The sequence below is a fragment of the Gouania willdenowi genome, chromosome 9 (assembly GCF_900634775.1).
Source record: "Gouania willdenowi chromosome 9, fGouWil2.1, whole genome shotgun sequence".
Classification (NCBI taxonomy): Eukaryota; Metazoa; Chordata; class Actinopteri; order Blenniiformes; family Gobiesocidae; genus Gouania; species Gouania willdenowi.
In genome coordinates, this window is record NC_041052.1 from 9,548,967 (window position 1) to 9,569,444 (window position 20,478).

The window sequence follows — 20,478 nt, forward strand, 5'->3', positions numbered from 1 at the left end:
TCAAGCAGAAGGCGGTGTCATCACAAATAATGACAGGAATGAGGATCCAAAGTCTCTCATTCTGCCCACGACTGAGAGCAATGGAACAGTGGGCGGTGAAGAAGGGCTTTGTGAATACGTGATAAGCTCAAGCAAAGAGGTTCAATCAGGTCTGTGTGAGGAAGAGGAGGAGGAGGGGAGGTGAGATGCAAGGTTTTCTCATCCTGAAAGATTTATCTTGTCCCCTTCTCTTTGCACTCTTTCTCTGAACGTCTCCTCTCTGCTCGTTCTCTCCCTCTTTTCTTTTAATTTATCCATCCCTCTCTTTTTTCCCCGCACTTTACACATAGGTCTTGCTCTTCGAAATCTCATTGTCGCTCCATCACTGCCTCCTTCTCGTCATCCACCTGCTGGGCAAAGTCCCCCGGGGTCCACTTTAACCAAACAAGGGATTTGACCATCACAGGGCAATGTTCTGTGAAAGGTAAACAAAGGAGACTTCTGCTGTCCTCGGAAAAGACAAAGGATAAAGGTGGCAACTGTGAATATTCATTCCGCTGCGTGTTAGCAGGATTACCACTGATCTGAGTCATTGACAGTTCTTAATTGAAAACCAGTGTGAGAGAAAGTGACAGGGCAGATGCAGACTGGGGAAAACACAGTCCTTTGCTCTTGCTCAAGGGTTTCCAATTCTTCATTTAAGTCATAAATTTCAAGTAGCGTAATTGAAAGCTACAATAAAAGGGAAGAAATGAATCCAAAGGCGGTCAGGGCTCTCGACGAATGACTTTTAAATATAATTTTCTTATAAAGACTTAGAGCTGAAACAATTAGTGAACTATACCTGATATGGTATAAAGAAAATTAAGCTATTAATCTTCAAACAAAAGGTTTAATTTTGACCTTGGAAATATTAACTTTGAGAAAAGTTAGGACGTGGTTTACGAAAGAAGATTAAAAAAACTGCCTGTTATTATATATATATATTCCATTTACTCTGCAAATGTATATTTCCTATATTAAAATATTAGCAACCTCGCCTGCTGATATCGTTGTTGGCAATCTTACCCGCAAACTACACCATCAACTTTTTTTTCCAACAAGTGACTTGCGACAAATCTAGTGACTTTTTCTTGTGTCAAGTTTTTTTTCATTTATTTTTTACTTTGTCGGCACATGCTGTCGAAGGTCAACACTACATGAAGTGCAATCTTTTAACAACAGCAATGCATGTTTTATTATTGCAATTAAATAATTAATTGTGACCATCACCAGCCCTCCCTAACGAAGGGTAAGAAACACTTTACTAAAGGGAGGATATAAAAAGAGAGGACAGTGTTGCTAAATGCTTGTTCATGTGTCTTGTTGGGTTCTTCCTTTCTTACTATCAACTCTAGTGCTTTGAGATGCATTTGTTGTGATTTGCGCTCTATCCATAAAGTTGAAATGAATTGTTACACCTAAGTGAGGGGGAAGGGAACAGGAAAGAGGGAGTCAGGGTAGAAGAATGGAATGCGTGGGGAAGAGTCGACTGTTTTAAGGTGAGATTGAAATGTGATGTTATAGTTGTGCATTGTGTTGTGTATTCAGTTAAACCAGTCTGGTGACAAGTGTGGAGAAATTGAAGCTGGTGTCAAGTTAAGGCCTAAACATTGGGCCAAATGTACACGAAACGGACTCCGAAGCCGGCAGAGCTGTAAATCTGTCTAATACGGCCTTGAATGTGGATTAATTGATATTTATAATCAGATGTTTCCATCACTTCAAATGCCATGGGAGAAAAAAATCAAGGCCCAGACATGAAAACTGGTTACTGTCCACAAACACTGTATAATTAAATATTGGACCCTGTGAATACATATGCAGTACTGTAATAAGTTGGTATTAAAGATGGGATGAAATATAGTGCAACGAGATATTGCAATATTAAAACACAAGATGTATCGTCGAGGGTATGAGCGGTATCACAAGATCAACCAGATTGTTATAGTTTATTTGAACTCATTTATTTAAAATCCTCATTCAAAATGGTCATAGCCAGAGTAGGTATTTAAGTATAGTTAGAGCTAAAGTCAAATAAAAGTGTTTTTATTTTTCCAACTGCAATTTTGTTTGTATTTTAAACCTTTCCAAAAAGCCATGTATTGTCCAAAGTATCATATCGTGGAACTCAGTGTATCATCCCACCACTTGTTGGTGTATGTTTAAGATATTTTCTGCTTATTTTGTAAAAGTTCCACATTATGGACTAATATAAATTTAAAATACAGTGGAAGCAATTGCTAAATCCACCACATGAGCCACAATGATTGGCCAGGCAGAATCACATGGTCACAGGCTCAGAGAACGATAACCAAGCTTTGTTTGGTTTTAGATTAGCACAAGAACAGCACATTGATAGGTTTGTGTGTTCAACGCTCATGACTAAGTGGCTGTATGAAAGCCTTATATTACCACTGTTATGGTGTATCAATATTCAGAACAGTAAATGCACTGGTGAAATTGTAGACTGATAGTCCATCTGGAGTTTTGAGATGAATCCGGGCCCAGTTTAAATGGAGCTTCAATATTCCCTTTTATATTCCATGTGACTTTTGTTAAGTGTTTGGTCATTAAAAATAAAGCTGCATTGAGCAATGATTACTGTGATTTGTAACTTTGTTTTGCCATAAACTCATTGATGACGATATAAAACACTTAATCTTTATTTTTTGGGACAGTTTTTGGAGTGAGTGCTGAGGAACAGGCAGTCATGATTTGCCCATAACTTCAAAGAAGGCATTTTTTTTCTAAAAGGTTGAACAGTTTTCATCAGTTTTCATCTTCAACCATCTTCAGTGCTTCATTAGGAAGATTCGGCTCGACATTCTCAGTGATCCAAGATAATAGCAAAAGCAGCACACGGTCCTTTGTTCTGCTTATGTAAGACCGCTCTATGATAAAAGAGTTGGCTTCTGGCGATGTGACCATCCCCATTTATGTGCTGAGGCTACAAACCTATTAGCAGAGCAAATGAAAAGGAAATGTGTGGCAAACCAGTCTTGATGGAGCTGTACGTCACATGTTGCTTTCTAAAAGTAATCGGTCTACCTGAGGCTTAATCAATGGCTTTAAAATGTTTCCTTCAATATGTTATAAGAAAGAAAGACATCAGTGCCTGTAAATCTCTTCATGTTAAAAAATATTTTCTATGAAATGCAGTAATGAGGTGAATCCCATTGATCCCCCTTAATAAAACACAAGCCTAAAAAACATGAGGAAAACTAAGACAACCTTTGAGGTTGTTTGAGGGAAATGGCATAATATATGTAAACAGTGATGTCTTACCACCATCAAAGACACACGCCCTAGAAAAAAGATGGTCTCCTGAACACAGCACTCTTTCATACCAAGCTTAGCTACAAACCACTTTGAAGGCCAAAGCTTCTTGTGTACGAGCCGGAAAAAGAACGAGTTAGGAGTGCTGCAGTGCAGATGAGCAACAAAGACAAAGCTTGAATGGGTAAATGTTACGCTAAGCTAAAGGCTGTAAAACCATTGAAGCGGGTGTTAGTTGGGTACATCTGTGTACTGTTTTTTCAGCCTCCAGAAGGTTGGAGCAGGGGGACAGGCTGTTGAAAAGAGCAGCAGTGGTGATTCAATGAGCACAGCACAACAGTAATCATTAGCTAAGACAAGTTTTGGAGATACAACAACAGCAGAAAAAAAGGGACTTTTGTTCTTTAAAAAGATGCATAATTCTCTTTGTTTCTGAATGAAGTATTTTCCTATGTAGCTCGTGGAAAAGTAGGAAGCTTTAGGCTCATCTGACGACTGGTTTTCCTTCCTCTAGGAACTTGTTTCCTCTTTACCTATCCAAAGGTCCAAATATTCCAGCATGCTCCCATGTGACCCCATAACCATGCATGTGTAATACTAGTTAGACTAGAATAACTGACATTATTAGCACTCCAGATCAGAAAAAGATTCATCTCACTAAGATTCTGATATGTGAATGAAACCAAGCAAAATAAAGAATTGTTGGCAAACCAGTATATACAGTATTATATTTTGATGATTAGGCACAAATATATAGGCAGATATTCAGTAATACAGTAAATGTATATATTAGACATTGTACAATGTTTGGAAAAATAGGGAAAAGGGAGGATGAGGAGTTCATGTGATGAGTTGAGGCTCTTCAGTTCATGAGAGTCCAAGGGTTCAGTACATGATTGTGTCACCTTTGGTTTTTAAAGTAAAGTTTCCAGGATCCAGCAGAAAACAATACAAAAGTTTGATTCTTACCACGATGTGGTTGAGGATGGGTAGTTCACCATCTGCTGGTTTGGGTCATGTAGGTCAGTGTTTCCCAACCTTTTCTGCCTCATGTACCCCCCGAGGCCTCTCATCAGATTAGGAGAACCCCTCCATCACTCCAATTTAGTAACTTTTCTTGTTTTATTTACATGTTGTTAACATGTTGGCCTCCTAATGCTTGAAAATGTCAACCTGTACATTTAACGCACACAAAATATACATTTTGTGCATTACAATTATTGTATATCAGAGAATATAAATACCTATTTTTTTTGTAATGTGCATAACATGTTAGTAACAATTTAGTAGGATATTAAGGCCACAATATTGTTTATTCCATGAATGCCATTTATTGTCAACGAGTGGAAAATATGTTGGATGAGCATGTACAGTGTATGAAATAGGCTCAGCATGTTGGAAATAGATTCATCAATGTTTCCAAGTACCCCATGCAATGTGTTCAAGTACCCCTAGGGGTACACGTACCCCTGGTTGGGAACCACTGATGTAGGTTTAAGGGTTTTTTGTAGGCAGATAAAAAACCTGACCTTGATGTACCTTAGTTTAGAAGTATAGAGTAGAGTCGCCTGCTCGCCAGGTTTCCAAAATGCCGCTAAGCACCTCAGCCACAAACAAATGGGAAAAATAAAGATATCTCTTTTAATCTCTCTGAATTTCTTAAAAACTGAACAGACCGATACACTCATCGTTGAATCCGGTTAACTGTCGGTTATTCAGCGTCAATCCAATGATTTAGTTTGGGACTTTTGTCCCGGTTAAAGTTAGGATCTTGACACAAGTGCGGCTGGATGCCGATCACCCGGAACCGACAACTTGGAACTTAAATCTTGGAGACAAAAAACGGCCGAAAGTATTTTTCTAAATAAAAGCAGTTCAAGTGACATGGGTTACACATGGCACTATAAATTAAATATTTAAAGGTGGAATCTGCAATCTACTGTGTGAAATGGTCCTACCATCCTGAGAGTAGTACAATACATTACATATTCCAAAAAAGAACTAAAAGGATCAGACCTCTGGTGCAGAGGCAATCCTGTAAAAAGTGACCCAATCCCTGCCATTCGGTCCAAATTCAAAAAACCAATCAGATGCCTTTATGTCTCATTCTACTGATCCTAAATGATGATCTGAAGGCCCTGAAAAGTGATGCAGGGTTGCTTTTTTTGTTGGACAGCACATTATTGGCTTTGGTACAGGGAGATTTGTTATTTCTATATCAGATGTGCGTTCAAGCTTGTGGGGGCCTGGCTTTGAATGGGGCCACAGTGGGAGCATATATGAGAGGGAGAGGAGTGGGTGGAGCTTAGAGGAGGTCTTGTTTGCTCAAACCATGTTAGCTTTCCCACATTGCGGACTGCTTCAAAGTCTTAATAGATGGACTTGATTGCAGAAAAGGTCAGGATTCCAGCCCTCATTTTTGATCTGTTAACTAGTGTTCAGGGTTTTACCTAAATCTCACCAGTAAGCCATGTTGCCACATGTCAACCATTAGGCAGCAGAAAATAGATGTGCTTCATTCCACTGTCCGTACAATGTGTTGGGGTAACACCTCAAATCCCCGGGGGGTGCAACGTGCTCTATTAAAACTGTCTATCCTCGTGCCAGTCTTCTTTTCTGTCTACAATGCTAATTCATCAGTGCTGTGGCGCGTCTCTGTATTACTGTTAAAAGTTAAAAATGAATGCCACATTTTTGGAGGGATTTGAAAATAATACATTTTATGACCAAAGATCTCTCACAGTTTGTTTTGTAAAATCTTTTTTTTTTTTTTTCATTATTTAATTAAAATGTATTACATTTTCATTCACCAGTATTTAAGTAATCGTGATGAATAATATGGCTATAAAGCCAATATTTGTGGGTCCTTTCTTGGACATTTGGGCATTATAAATTAATGAGGTATTTGGTTGGTTTCACACTTCAAATTAAACTGCCATCAGGATTGAGTGTTTTTTATTTCGTAATGCTTTTGAATAAAAAAAAACTTGTGCAAAGTAGAGGAAAATGAGAAAATGATGTAGCATTCCCGTTATTTTACACACTTCAATCAGGTTAATTTATTGATCTACTGCCAAAACATCTACATTATCATCCCAGCATTATCCTCAAAGGATCATTTGGCGGCATTAGAAGAACTCATCAGCTCAACACTGAGCTCATCCTGGAAAATCCCCAATTGTTGTCTCTAGCCACCTGAGGGTACCTTCCTTTGGTATGTCACCAAAAGAAGAAGATCAAGGCAATTGTAATGAACATTTTTAGGAGGTTATTCTACTTCATTCTACATTCTATGAGGATGGCAGCCATTCCAGGTCATTCATCTTCATTCCTTCAAGCTGCTGAGACGATAGTTTCTTAACGGATAAAGATATAGTGTAGGCCTCATAGATCAATCAATCAAAAGTCATTTGCTCAAGACAATATGTAAAAGATTTACTTTATTCTTACCTTGATTTCTTGAGGTTGCCCCAGAAAACTCTGCCAAAGTGACTTTCCAAAAAATTTCTGGTGTTTTTTGGGGCTTACACGAAAAGACTCGAATATGGCCGGAATTGAATGTGAGGCGATATGACGAGGAACATGGTGTCAAGCCAATCCCAGTTCTCCTTGTCTGGTGTAGAAACAGAATAAATCACAGCCTACATGATATCTTCATCTGATATTTAAAAAACAAAATTGGTCACCAGCAGTTTAATTTTTTTTGAGTCCAGAAAAACATATCTCTATTACAATTAAATGAGAATGTTTGTTGGCTAAACATACCGTGAAATACTTGAATTTGAAGACAGCATTTTTATTTTCTCTTGAATCCTGCACTGACTGCACAGAAGTTGAATGGTTAGCACTTCTTCGTCTTTATTGGCATGCAGAGATGGACAGTATTGAAGTACATTTACCTAAGTACAGTACTTAAGTGGTGTTTTTGAATATCTGTACTTTACTGAGTATTGCTTTTGGGTTTTACTTCTTTTTATCACTCCACTGTACTTCTCTGGATACTTTCATTAGTTTTTCTATCCTGTCAGCTTAGGTTTTTTCATTGTTTCAGTTCTGATACTAAATGTTGACCCTTATGCGTATCGTCCCAGTTCTACCATAACTTTATATGTGATGCTCCTTAATGCAAGCACAAATGAGTAGGAGGCAGGCCACGTCCATTGATGTTGTTGTTTGGATAATATCTTTGGCAGAAGTTGACCCTGAGAAGAACGAAGATACTCCTCCTGGGCATCTATGGCTGTATTTTTGGCCCACATTCAAGATTTTTGAGAAAAAAAGCAGCATTATTACTTTCAATACTTAAGAAGTTTTTGACAAGTAGTGTCTATACTTTGTCAAGCTCTGCTGGAAGAATGGCAGAATACTATAGAGTCTTAATGTATATGTAAGAGATGAAAGTGATTAAACAAAGAAATAGCAAGTGTAGTTGAAGAAAAGCTTTGCTTGCTTGAGTAACAAAGTAGCAAAAGACACCCTATGTTTTGAAAGATTTAGAAGGTCAAAGAGCTGCAGGAACCCAAACAAGTTATCCCGACAAACTACACATTCCTTTATAGCTTCAATCTCCGGGATGCAGCGTAAATATCTGTTGGCTCATCTTTATTGTTTATTCATGCAGGGGATCATGCCTCACCAATATTAAGAGGGCCGTATTCTCAAAAAAGAGATGACAGAAATTGAGGCTTACACTGACACAAAGGAATAAATATGAAGTGGAAGTCATCCCTCATTTATTTAAAAATGCATCATGACTACAAATGCAAGTATGATTACTGAAAAATATCTTTAAATAAGCAGTGCAGTCACAGGAAAACAGAGTGTTTATGCTGAATATTTTGTCATGAACTTTGCTTGGATTGGTCCTTTGATTTCTGTCCTCGCTATTTCTGCATCATCACTTGTTATTTTATTGTTTCTCCGAGAGTAATGGATACCATCAGATACTCATCTGTAACTCTCACAGCTGCCCTAAAAATGTAATCTTGGTGCTGCCTTACTTCTCTGGGGGCCAGTATCCGGATGCTTACCTTCTATTAGCTTCCACTTGTCTACTCCTCTTTTCACTGCCTTTCTTCTTTCCACATCTGCCTTTTATCGTTCAAAGTTCAAACCTTTTAGTCTATTCCTCAATGCTTTCTATCAAAAAAGGAAAGAAAACCAGACCTTTAAATTTGATCTATGCCACTTAAAGAGTGTGGAAATTCAAAAAATTGCCTTGATTATGGGCGGGGCTTCTGAAGCACTTAAGACATGCCCAGACTCTTCTATAAAATCTCCAAAGAATAATCTATCTACTCAATACTCATTATACATCTCTATTTGCAATTCTATCAATCCAACCTACTCTTCTTCTTCTGTGTAGTTTTACGGAAGTTGGCAACCGAGGCAAGGAGCATTACCGCCCATTAAACCAGCCTACTCACCACTAAGGTTGTGAACGATAAACCGATGCAACCGGTTCAACAAGTGAGAGATAAGGCTGCAACAATAGCAGCCTCCTCAGTCGATAGGAATTAGCCATGAATTCCAAGATGAATCGGTTGTAGAGTCATGGATTGGGTATCGCAGGCGTGCACTGTAGCTGTTCCCACTCAACATTCTTGAAGCCAAAATACAGCACTTAGGGGTGCTTCTATCTTTCAAATTTGACTCCATTTGGAGCCAGTGTCTGCTTACTCCCATTTAGCGTACTGCCCTGATGAGTTATGCAGCCCAGTTACGCCACAGACTTAAGTATCTTTCCCACTGGAAATTCTACCAACGCCTTGTTCAGATGATCAGATCGAAGTCAGTACTAGTAGCTCAAAAAAGGTGAAAAAACAGAACGGAAAAGTTTAATGGCGTCTCGGCTTTCCTTCACGACGTAACTGCGCATGCTATAGATAAGAATGTGGTTGCTGCTTTGTCCTTCCACTTTTCCTTCCCAGGCCTGAGGCCACATTTTGAGATTTTGAGGGTCATTATTATAAGGTTATTTTTACATGGTTTGTTTATAGGTGTGTAACTTGTTTATATTGAAATGTTGCATCTTTGTTACACTATGCTCAAGCTGAAATGTTGCACTTTGTTGTTGGTATTCTGTGTTACTTTTACTTCTGGAGTTCCCATCTAATAAGTCAGCCAGACTTTCTTTTCTTTTGGTCCATGTCTAAAAATAAATACATTGACATGTGACTTTGTTGTTCTGTTTTTGTTTTGCCAGTGCCACAAAGCCACAATGCTTGAGGATATGTGGTCTTTTACATATTTGAAAAGAAAATATTGTACAGTCATTTTAGAATTGGCTTCTTTATTTTATAAAATATCTACAACAAACATTTATCATAGAAACAAATCGTCTTGTTCCTACACTGTATCAAATTGATTTGTATCGAATTGGTCAGTAATAAAAGGATATCGTCTTCTAATCGAATTGTAACCTGTGTATTGAGATGCCTATTGAATCGTTTATCCTAGGGAGATGTGCAACCCGACTCACCACTGATTGTATTGTTGTATTGTATTGGTTTATTTGAAAGAGGACAGTGCAATTTCTTATAACCTATGAACAAACATGGTTAAAAAAAAGCCAGAATTAGCGAGGAGGCTATTTTTCATCTGTAGTCCCCTGGCCAAGATGTAAAAAGGCAATAAAATACAAGCATGACAATACATGTACAAGTCAATAACAACAATGACAGTACCAGTTACAATATTAAAACACACAAAAAACCTGTTACAATATTAAAACACACAAAAAGCACGTGTTGAAAAGGCTACGTTATCTAGTACAATACAATGCAGTGCAACATGCTCGACTTTTAATGTTGGCAGACGTACATGTTAATAAGACACATTTTCAATTTTTTTATAAAGGCCTTGTAAGTGGTTAGCTGTTTAACCTCCTCAGGTATTGAGTTCCACTCAGCAGCGCCCCTAACTGACCAGGCCGAGCGACTGAAAGCACTCCTGCGCAGAGGGATAACACAATCGCCTCTTACAGAGCCTCGAGTGACTCGCTCAGAGCTGTTTCTTTGGCTGACGAACTCTGCCAGAGGAGCTGGGGCCAAGTCATGTGTTATTTTGTATATGAGACTTGTTATGGCAATTTTTATATTCATCATCATATCGTCAAATGTATGTTTATGTGTACAATTTGTCATGTTTTAATACATGATGACTCCATTACTCTTTGCACTTTTGAACAGCGGAATCGAGTTAGATTAAACAGTACAGATCGTATTGTACTCAGTGCAACACAGAGTCTCTGCTGAAGGCAGAGACTCTGTGTTGTCAACTCAAACTCACATGCAGATATACACGAACGCACACACTATCAAGGATAGATAAGAGTGGCGCCCAATCTTCCTCATAATATACACGTCTTCATCATCCTCAAATGTTTCCACTGTTGGGAATCTGACTCCCCCCTTCTCCTTACCTCAGGGTGGAACTTCTTATGTTATCTGTATAAAAGCTTAAGCTGTGAAACTGTTAGACAGAGCGGGTCTCTGTCTTCGGATCGTCCGCCCGGGCGGTCACCAATTTTTGTCCATCTTTGTACTCTTTTTTACTTAGTTTTATAATAAACCTTTTTTATAAAATCATCAATGCCTCGCCTGGACTCCATCACTCAACCAGAGCAATAAATCATGTCTCCAAATGAGGTCAACCGCAAATTTGCCATGACAGACTCAAATCCGCAAATCTATGGAGACTGTCCCAATTTAAAAGGTGGTACTTTTTTAGGATTGCACAGTGATGATAGTGCCTTGGTTTTCTATCCAAGACTTTAATGGCTTGTTTGTATAATGTTTCCAAAGGTCTTTTTGCACTCTGACTAGCCTGAGACCAACTTGTTAGGCAGTAGTTAAAGTGGCTGAAGATCATGGAATGTAGAAAAATTATTGCAGCTTCAGTTGACATTTCATTTCGGATTGAGCGGAAATTTGCTAGATTAAACTTGATATTTTTACATAATTTGTCAATATGGGCTTTAAAGGAGAGGTGAGAATCTATTATTAACCCAAGGTATTTGTATTGATTTACAATTTGTAATTTTTCTCCAGCAACTAGTATGTCAGGATTAGATGAGGCTCTATTGGTTTTACTAAAAAACATACCTACAGTTTTTGAAGTATTTAGCTGCAGGCAGTTCTCCTGCAGCCAGGAAGTGACAAGAGTCATTGCTTTGGTAAGTTTATCTGCAACAATGTCCTTGGAGCGACCGTGAACAAATACAACGGTGTCATCTGCATACATCAAACATTCAACTTCAGAGCAGACAGTCGGCAAATCATTAATATAAAGGCTAAATAAGAGGGGCCCTAATATTGAGCCCTGAGGAACCCCGGTGGTTAGCCTAAGAGACTCAGACTTGCTGTTGTTAATTAATACAGATTGAGTACAATCATACAGGTATGATTCAAGCCAGCTCACAGTGTCAAGAGAGAAGTTAAATTGTGAGAGCTTAGAAAGTAGAACAGAGTGGTTTACTGTGTCGAAAGCTTTCCTGAGATCTAAGAATACCGCCCCTACTACTCCACCCTTGCCAAGAGAAAATTTTATTTTCTCAATAAAAAGGCATGTAGCCGTTTCAGTGGAGTGTTTGGATCTGAAGCCAAACTGCATGGTGTGGAAAGAGGGGAAGCTACTGTTTAAGTACTGGACAATCTGCTCAGCCACCCATTTTTCTGCAACTTTGGAAATGGCTGGAAGAATGCTTATGGGTCGGTAGTTATTTAGAGAAGTTGAAACACCAGATTTAAAAACAGGTGTAACAATAGCAGATTTCCAGGCCTTTGGAAAGTGGCCACTGGAAATTGAACGATTAATGATTGAAGCAACGGGAGAAGCCAGAGCGGATGCTAGTTTTTAAAGGAGGGGCGGGGCCAACAGAGGTGGTTTCCAACAGCAACATTTGATTGTAATAGCTGGGGTTAAACCCATAGATGGGGTAGTTACTCATATTTTTTACAACAAAATAGACCAAATTGAAATATTTTGACTAAAATGGGTAATATTTTACTTCAAGTTTTATACATAAGACTGACATTACACTGAACCCTGAATGGTTCTGGACCGTATGAGTTCGGATTAGGGGTTAGAGTAACAAAGGGTTGGGGTTAGGTTAATTACAGACACTTAATGACTGCCTTCATGACACCTTATTCATGCTAATAACAGGTGTCATGTCTTAATAATGACAGTGTAATGTCAGCCTTTATGTATAAAACTTCAAGTGAAGTGTTACCTTAAAATGTAAAAACTTGGACAACAATCAACAATACTACTTCATACCTAATTGAATTTGGGTATGAAGTAGCATGAAATTTATGTTTAGACCTTGAGATCTTCAGAGCTGCGAATGCTGGCCCTGCCCAAGAAAAAAGAGGAATATCTGTCTCTGTGTCCCCATTCATAACACTCAACGTTGCTAACTTTATGCAAACACTGTCTGTTTGTTCACACTGTGGCGTCCAGTTAAACTAGCTGGTGGGTGCTCGGTCCATAAGGAAAAATTGTGTTTTTATAACTTCTGTGAAGTAAAAGCAGAGTTTAACTGTCAATTTGAGTCCTAGTGTGTATTTTTAAAAGTCTAACTGGTCCCTGAATATAGGCTCATGACAGATTTCTACTGTTTAGCTACCAGTCATAGTTGCAAGTTTGCATTTTTCCCAAATAGTTTCTGAGTAGGTTTCCAACACAGCCCCAGTAGGAGTCTGATTTACCCAGCTCAGCTTGGAGTCACTGTTCGATCAGCGCCATGAGCAATGGTCTGTTCTTCATTAAAATATTCAGGGACAAAGACACACCCAGGCTTCTGCAAAAGTCACAGGTGGTGATTTTGTGATTGAGTTAGCAAATTAGGTAGATTCAGTCGGATTTGACGTTTATCTGAGATTCACCTTGTTTAAATGTCTGCAGCTGAAGGATTTAGGACAACACGAGATGTGAAAGTGGGAAAAACTGCAGTTGCAGAATCAGCTTTGTGGCCCTGATTTGTCTTCCAGCCTATCACTGCAGCTCCTTCAGGAGAAATCTGTGCTGCAGTCTCAATGTTTAGTCTTTGTCTTATTCTATCCTATTTCTTTTTCATTTTCTTCTATCTTTTTATCAACCTGTACCCATTCATTCCAATTCCCTCTTATTTGCCATATATTGCGCACAGTGAGTGAATTTACTGATTTCCCGAGCCTTCTTCATCATACATGCATAATCGCCCGAAGCCTGTATTTCACTCCTCTTGATCTTTTCGAGGGTCCCAGGTTGGAGAGGATACCTTGTTGTAAAAGCTTCAAAATACTTGTTCAGTCATTCATATGAAAGCGCTGCTAATTCGATTTTCAGATAAAAATCCACAAGAAGGCAAGGACTTCCAATTAATTCCACAATGAGTCATTAGCCTTCTAATTTGCTACTATGGGGCAGAAGCATAGTGCAGCTATGAAATATTAAGACTGCCAGAGGCATTTGAGATTTTTTTTTTATACATATGATAGCTTCAATAAAAATACTCTGCATGTCTTACAGGTATCTATGTCTTTTGTTCTACAATTGTAAGAATTCTTTTGAAGCAAGACCCTGCTCATTTCTGTTATTCAGTTTCCTCCTGCAGAGGCCAAAAAATGTTGCAAAGGTTTTTTTTTTTTTTTCTTCTGTAATTGAACAGAGTCACGACTGCTGTGAAAAATGCAGACATTATAAAAAGATATATCATGCTCACAAGACTTCAGGCTCCCCCGAGAACACACAGATAGCTGAGAAAAATCCTGTTAAGATGCTTGAAAATTGCACTTTGGAACAGCCTCGAGGAATACACTTCCCCCCTCCCCGAAATCAGAAACGCTTCTCTTAGCACTCATAAAGGATACATGATTCACTGGCAACGTGACATAATGACTCTTACTTTAGGGTCCGAAAAAAGTCTTTGATTATGATGCTAACCTGTCCTAATAGATCTCTTTGTGAAGAGGCTCTTCAAGCATGGAGCCAAGATGAATGACGTTGAGTGCAAACTTTGCTCGAGGGAAGCAACATTCTGGCAGTCGGGTGTGTTGTCCTACTCTCGGTTTGTTGTTATATGAAGTAAAAATAGTGATTTCTTTTGGAGGTTGACTGCTCTTTTGCCTGACTCGGAGGCAAACAAGCTCTGACGCTAATGATGATATTACTCAAATGCAACAAAAGGAAAAAAGTGCAAGCCTTCAACATCTCAGCTGTGAAACCAAATTCTTCCAGTTTGAACATTTCTCTTGTGAGAGAGCTAAGCTGAAACTTTCTCTGACTTGTGCTATTTAACAACCAGTTCAGCAGAACAGCCCAGACCGCATGAACTAGAATATATTCTCACCCTCTGGGAGGTTTCTGATGTTTAACAGAAAAAACACCATGGGGTTGATTTGCGCCCGGAGAATATGCACAAACGTCACTATGTGCGCTGGTAGACAATAGGGGGCATATTCCCATGATTACAACTAACAAGATTAAGCTTTTACTGTTTTTGTGAATCTTGATGTTTCAGACTTAAATGTTAAATCATCAACTTTCAGTATTTTAATATCATGATATGGAAAAAAGTTGCTATTTAACTAAACTGTAGAGACTTATTTTACTTTGTAATGTAAACAAATGAATACATGGCAGGCTTTAACAAACATTAGTGTTCAATGTAGGTCTAATCCTTTTGTACAAATATTAAAGATGAGCAATATTATTGGCCCGAAATTTGCCAAAAACTTAATATTGATTGACATCGGTATCGGTTTTTCTACTAATACTGAAAAACATGTTGTTTTTTGAGAAATGTAAGAAGAACTGTCAAGATTAAGCTTTGTCTGTTTTTGTGAATCTTGATAAACACGAGCATTTCAAACCTAAATGTGTTTTTAATATTGTGGTTTGCTAAAAAAGTTGCCATTTTGAATAACAAAACTATACAGTCTTACTTTGTAATGTAACCAAAATAATACACGACAACGTCAACCTCATCCTTCTGTATGAATATTAGAGATGAGCAATATTATTCGCTGAAATTTGCCATTAAATGTAATATCGACTTTTCCCCACCCCCGTCCTACCATGACTCCCTCTTCCCTGTTCCCTTCCCCCTCACCAAGGTGTAACACTTCTCTCTCTTTTTATATTCTCCCTTTAGTAAAGTTTGTTTTTACCCTTCCTTAGTGAGGGCTGGTGATGGTCACAATAATGCAAAAAAATAAATTAATTTATTTAATTGCAATAATAAAACATGCTTTGCTGTCGCGAAAAGATTGCACTACATAGTGTATAGTGTTGATATTTGACAGCATGTGCAGACAAGAAGAAATAAAAATAAAATAGACATGTTAAAAATGAATATGGTACTCTTTCCATTATTAAAGTTGAACAAGTGTTCTCGTTTTGCACTGATTTGTTTTTCTGTGGAATACATTCAGTGTGGCATCACAATAAACGTAGCTTCTGATTTCCATTGGCATATACTGTATATATAGTTAGGGGAAGGGGGTTTATGTATATATTGGTATTGGGTAACATCAGAAATTTGAATATTAGTAATGAACAATATCTACATATCGGATTTCGAGAAAAAGCTAGTATCGAACATATCGCTAATAAATATCGATTTGCTGCTCAGCATTGTGTGAGCCTTGTCTTGCTGGCTATTTAGTGTCTTTGTTCACTAATTTGTCACATAGTTATAGTTTTGAAATAGTTTACAACACAGCTTTAACATGGGAGAGATAATATCATTTAGAAAAAGAAACTCCCCAAGTTTTACACAAATGTTACAACATTGTGTTGTAGCTCTTTTTGTTTTAGCGGTTTCTTCATTTGTTGGTACATATTTTGCCATGATGGAAATTTTCTACCTTACATTTTAAAGCGTTGAGTCACTTTTTTTTAGAAAGTGAGTTATCTTGAAATATTGTAATTTATCAATCAGGTGTATGTTTTTACAGAAATCATTTTTCACCCCATGGGACTTTGTGTCTAAGCCTAACTGCATAAAACCCCTTTGGTAATGATGATTCATGACGAATGATGGAATACTGTGCATTATCCACTTTGATCAGGTTAAACCGCGGGCTACTGGAGGCTGTTAATTTCCACTGGCGGTGCAGGATCATATGCTCCTGCTACAAATATCTCTCTGAATAAGCAAGCAGCGCTGAGCGGCACGCTTCCCTTAGTAGCAAACAAAGGTGGTAGGGCTGCGGTAATGAAACAAACTGTAGTTTATAATTCCCCCTAAATTGTTCTGATCTCAGTAGAGCCTCATTCACTAACCTGTATCCCGCTTTCTAACACATTAGGATTAATTTGATATAAGCAAAAGGTAACAAAACCTGGGGATCATGAGGACTGCAGTCTGCTTAACAAGTTATTACATCCACAACAGGATGACATGTGATGAGAGGCTGTGTTTGAGTTTGATCAGCACTGCTTTGCATTGACAGTTACCATCAATGTTTCACCTTGAATTCATCAAATGTTTGATTGATCTGATTATTACTCCTAAGGTAATACTCAGATATTGTGTTTTTTAGATGAAACACCATCCGTCCATTGTTCATAATGGTTTTATTCTATCCCGCGTCATTACCTTCAGTATAGTAAAAGCGATGTATGCTTTCTTGAGAAAGAAATGTTAGAAATACTCTTCAATATATTGTTACTTTGTATAGTTTGGGGTTTTATTCCAGTGTTATTATTAAAAAGCACACTTGGTTGGTTTCTGATACAATACAATAGTTTTGGAAAGGGAAACAATTGCAGTAGAAACAATAACCTTTCTTTTATGTGATTTTAACTCTGGGTACACTGTACATATTTACTTACTGTATATATGACCTTTCCAAGTCAGTGATCTCACATGCAAACAGAAAAACATAAAAAGCTCTTTGTGAGGCTACTCATTTATAATTTGCTTTATCAAAAAAGATAGAGATGCATTTTCTTACAGTTTGAGTTTCCCGATGGCAATATTTCTAAAATTGTTAATATTCATTTGTTTGTTCAGGACAAATTATTGTATGCATAATAAAGGTGATTTACTTGAGTTACCACAGATTTCTGAGATATTTTTGTCATCATGGGTAATCGAGAGAAAGTAGGAGTGTTTCAATTGTAGTTATTTGCAAACAAAAATTTTTATAAATTTGAACAGGTTTCCATTGAAGATTCTCTTGAAATCCCATCCTGCGAGACTTTGCTGCGGGAAGATTGATGCTATTTCTTGTTTCCTGTCTAACATGGCAGTAATAAGTATAATGCTAAAAAATGTCTTCTGTTCATACGTACTGTTTTCTTGGAGACAAATGGTCATGTGAGCAGGTACGTCATGTCCTGTGATGTGTAATTGTGGAAAAAGTGTTTCCATTGCAATTTTGCAATTCATTTCATTATCAAAAATTCTGAAAAACTTCCTCATGGAAGCCTATTAACTTTTTAGTGATATTTGAGTGTGTGTTTTTTTTTTTTTTCAAAATTCAGGTGTTTTGTTACCAGTTTTTATTGTGCTATTTAAATTTTGCGCGTTTCCAAGGGTAATGGAAACGCAGCTACTGTCGCGTTCAAATAGTATGCTGACATCAGACCGAGTGTCTTATTTTGGAAATCGAGAGATGGTGATCTTAGTTTTGTCCTAATTCTCTAAAAAAGCGCTAGTGTGGCTAGAGGAGCCTCATGCTAGCTAGGGGAACACTTTATATCAACAGTTCACTGAAAATGTGCTAATCCTGTAAACAGCCTTTTTGGAACCCTAGGCAAAATTACCCTCCCCATCTGTTTTCAAGTAATAAATACTTATATGGAACATCAAACCAGTAAAATACAAAGAAACATTTAAAGAAATAAGGTTTTCAAGTAATAAATGGAACATCACAACAACAACAGTGCAATAACAACAATAATCTTTCAGTGCTTTCAATATTGGGTGCGATCGTTCCGCAGATCGGTGTTAATAATTGCAGTACTTCGAGAAGTTTGAAATTAATATTTTAACCTAATGATTATTTGTGTCATGCTAAATTACGATTTTGTCCGTCGTAGCTTCATTTGCTAACAACATTATTTTAGGCTATATAACATTAGCATGAATCTGTGTAGCAGTAATGATAATGTAGAATAACTTGCTTAACAGATTTTAGTTCATTTTATGTTTTGCGCTCACTAATGGAATCGTACCATCTTCTGACCATTGATAAAACCACATCTAATGGTAGAGTAAGCGGTCCTTTATTTTAGCGTAGAGATAAATGAAACATAAAACTAATGTTTTAGCAGTGTTTTCATGCATGCTAGAATGAGTGCACTTAGCTAAAAGGGCCGATGTTAGAAAATGAATAGGCTACAATGCCAAATGCATTGGGACGTAGGAAGGGTAGGTAGTTGTGGATGTGTGTGAAAGGAGTAAAAAGGATATAGTCTGTTAATAGGTCGAGAATGAAACTTTGAATCCCTTTCTGTCAATATAGATGCTCTTTCCCTGTCTCCCTACTCACTATAAAAAAAACACAGGATAGAAGTAATTAAATGGGCATTCAGTGTGTCTTAATTTGTCAGCAGAGCAAAGCAGCATTCAAACTATGTGTTAGGGAGCACTAATGTTAAACATTCCACCCTCGTTCAGTTCATCCTGTTGAAGAGTGGTGAAAACTCACTCCTCTTTGCCTAATCTGCTACTGAAGAAACAAGACGTTTTTTCAACAAGATCCTCCTTTTATTTGAATTTGTGCATGGTTTTGCTTTAAATTCTTTGAACAAAATTGTAATCAACAATGGTTTACCTCTAGATTTGAAAACGCACTGCAACTTGCTCTGCAACTAGCGAGTGGTCACAAGTTTTCATTACAGTTTTCCAAAATTAATCCAAAAAAGTAAAATTCTTCATATAATGTACATAAGATACAACATGTTCCAAAATTAATCCAAAAAAGTAAAATTCTTCATATAATGTACATAATATACAAATATTTTAAGTGTCATAAAACACAGTGACTGACCTTCATAGCAGCTGAAATCCTGTAAAAACTCTGACCAATCCCTGCAATTCGGTTCGAATGGAAAGAACCAATCAGATGCCGTCGTGTCTTGTCCTACTGATCTGTCCTTCCCTTCTGAAGGCTTCTGGAAGGCCTAATGCAGAAGTTGATGCTGTTATGGAAATATTTGAGCATACATTATATGTCTGCTGAAATAAATTCAAAATAGACCAAACTGTACTTTGTGGATTTTATTCCAGAGCTCTGGCATGGAAAATGGGTACAGATCCTGGGTTTGCAGTAGCGGTTTTTGCACATACACTGGTCTACGAATAAGCACAATATGTTCTACTTCACATCTCACTCTCACTGTAAAATAATCTATTCCCTTTCCGCGTTCTATTTCCTGCTTTGAATCTCTCCCCCCGGCTCCCGTCCCCCTCCACCTAGGTGTAACACTGCTCTCCCTTTTTATATCCTCCCTATAATAAAATGTTTCTCACCGTTTCTTACGGTTCCCTTGTTTTTAAAGCTATCGACGTAAGGATGAGTTGAGGTGAGTAACCCAGGTTGCAAGCCACAAAGTCCCGCGTCCACCGACGTTCACTTCTGCCATCCCACTTCTGACACCAAATAGTTATGGAAATCTTTGAGAGTACACTATGTCTGATGAAATTGTACATATTTAAGTACTGTATCTATATTGACATCTTATAAGCTCAGAATTATATTGTGCATATAATTATACCATTACAATGTCTTTCTGTCGGACATGTAATTAGCAGAGGTGGAAGTATGTCATACATAAAATACTCAAGGTACAAGTAAAAAATAGCTCAATTAAATAGTACACAAAGTAAAAGTTATAGTTAGTTTCATGCCCCACTTTTATTTTTGATAATAAATCTTGCCACGGTTCCCTTCAGTAAACATCTCGTTAAAAAGGAAAAAATGAAATCTTGCTCAATTGAAAATTAATTAATTTTCCGCTAAGGCATCTGGATAAAATGAAAAGTTTGTCAAAATGTAAAATTACACCAATGAATTAAATTCAAAATTAAAAAAAACATAAATAAAAAAAAAATGGTTGGGCTTTGGAATGTATTGAATTACTTTACTTATTTCAAAATGTACTTAAGTACAAGTAAAAATACTGACTTAGAAATATACTCAAAAAAGTACAAGTACCCATAAAAGCAACTCATTTACAGTG